The sequence below is a fragment of the Daphnia magna genome, unplaced genomic scaffold (genome assembly GCF_020631705.1).
Source record: "Daphnia magna isolate NIES unplaced genomic scaffold, ASM2063170v1.1 Dm_contigs179, whole genome shotgun sequence".
NCBI classification, from domain to species: Eukaryota; Metazoa; Arthropoda; class Branchiopoda; order Diplostraca; family Daphniidae; genus Daphnia; species Daphnia magna.
Window position 1 is genome coordinate 94,466 of NW_025533156.1, and position 2,145 is coordinate 96,610.

At 36.7% G+C, this 2,145-nt stretch overlaps 1 pseudogene; it reads right to left on the bottom strand.

Moving 5' to 3' along the window:
• Nucleotides 1–316: 316 nt before the first annotated feature.
• LOC116917882 lies at nucleotides 317–1,520 on the bottom strand (annotated as a pseudogene).
• Between the last annotated feature and the right edge of the window lie 625 nt (nucleotides 1,521–2,145).

Here is a 2,145-nt window from a genome sequence, read left to right on the forward strand (position 1 = left end):
TGGGCATTTTTAAATGCAAATAGCGTAAAGGGACTCTATTGCATTTTAATTCCAATTGTTTTAACCAATTAAGCATCTTTTCATCTTTAATTGTTATTATTTTCAAAAAAGTATATGTTATAGTTAATCAACAAAAATTGTTGAAAGGCAAACCGATTTTCGGTTTTTCGCCCTTTTATCAAACCAATGGATGTCGACTCTGGGGTATTAAAAATGGACCGGCAATAAAATACAAGTGCGCCGAGTTATAAAATCAAGATTAACAGAAAACAAAATTAAAGGGAATGCGTTCGGAACTCAAGCAGCCACATATAACCTAACATATTAGATCGTTTACTGCTCTGCTGGCAGGTTCTGGCGGTGGAGTAAGCATAGCAGATTGCAGGGCGCGAGTATCCGTGGAATGCTTGGAGCGGATTGCTTCACGAACTTGTTTTGGTTGAATGACATCACCATGGTACGTTTTCCATGCTTGGACCATGAAAACTAAAAAGAGATGAAAAAAAATTTATAACAAATAAAGGAAAACATTTTAGTTGCTGCCTAGCTTACGTATGATGGTAACCACGTCTTCTTTAGGTAATCCAGTTTAACTGGTCTTGGTGGTGTATTTAGCTCACTTTGATGGGCTCTGGACAATCGCGGAGCCTTTCCGTATAATAAGTGCTCACTCATGTAAGCTCGGGTGTAAATAGATTCCAGAATCTCGTTGATCATTGGATGTAAATTACTTTTGGAAATCCTTCCTATTGTAATGGCAAATTTCAGGCCAGATTTTTCGATCCTCATGTTATGGCCTTGAACCAACTGAACCTGCAACAGATAATATTGAACTTATTGACGTAACAATTATTGAAATAATCTGGCGTACCATGACTTGCTCCCTTGATGTAGAGTGCCTAGAGACGTTATGGGTAGCAGTATCAGCGTCGTCATTAGAGGAATTCCTTGTGTTTAGTTCATTAGCCAATGAAAGGGCAGCACTGAGTTCTTCATAAAATTCCGTATTTTTATAAACAAATTAAATTAATTTTAAATGAAGTTTCACTTTAAACTAAGTTGTCTGGTTGTTTATTCTTAAGTTCAATCACTTCAGCCTTCAACGAAGAGATTTTCAAATCCTTCTCATCTATCTGGTGAAAAAGAAAGCCATTTTCCGTCTCCAGGTCACTGACACGCTGCTTCAATTCAATAATCTAAAACAAATGGAAGTGATAAAAATTGTTAAAACAAATTATTCATTCAATCCTTTACTTCATGAGTTCGAGAAGATATGTTTGGAGTATTCCTTGATAATGCAGTTGAATCTACATGCGGCGTGGCAGTTGTTTGAAGGACAGTCGGTGTGCCTATTTGTTCAAGAACCGTAATAAGACTAGTTCCAGTTTTAGAAGGCCAACACTCAGTTTCGGCTTCGAGAAATGGATGTGCATTCCTTTCTTCGCCAGACTGATCTCATCCGTTCCCTGACTCGATCACTAACTCGTCCACTGATTCTTCCTCAGACTCAACATCTGCATAGTCTAATGTAATTTGAAAGTTGTAGTGTAATTTAACAAAGTAGATAATTTTGAGCTTCGTAATAGTAAGTGTTCAGTAAGAATAAAAATATTGCTCACCTGATATTATCTTTTCAGCGAACAAAACATCTAGGGAAGAATAATGATCTCCACGATGTTGCAAAATAGACGGAGTCGGCAACACATCGTCGTACACTAGTCTCTTTTTTGCAGTCCCTCCATGACCCTCCTTAAGAAACTCACGTTTCCGTTTGGGATCCTTAACAGATCTTTTCTTTAATTCTTCTGCTGCGTTTTTTTTTCTCCTAGATTCTTCTTCAACTTTTTTCTTGGCTGCTTCCTTGTACTCAACTCTTAGTTTTTCCTGCTGCTGACTTGATTCTAGCTCCTTGCATAACTTTTCTTTAAGATTCCCCATCTCAACTCGGCCGTTAGATTTTTCTAAATTAATAAATGAAAGGTAAATTAAATATAGACTTTGTTAAAAATGAGCCACCGATACATACTAGAATATCCAGAAATAGTTGCTAAAAGAACTTTCGGGCTTTATTTCCATTAAAGTTTTCCACCCTGAAAACACAAATTCATTTATTTGGTATGGTTCATTATAGTCCTAGTTATAGAT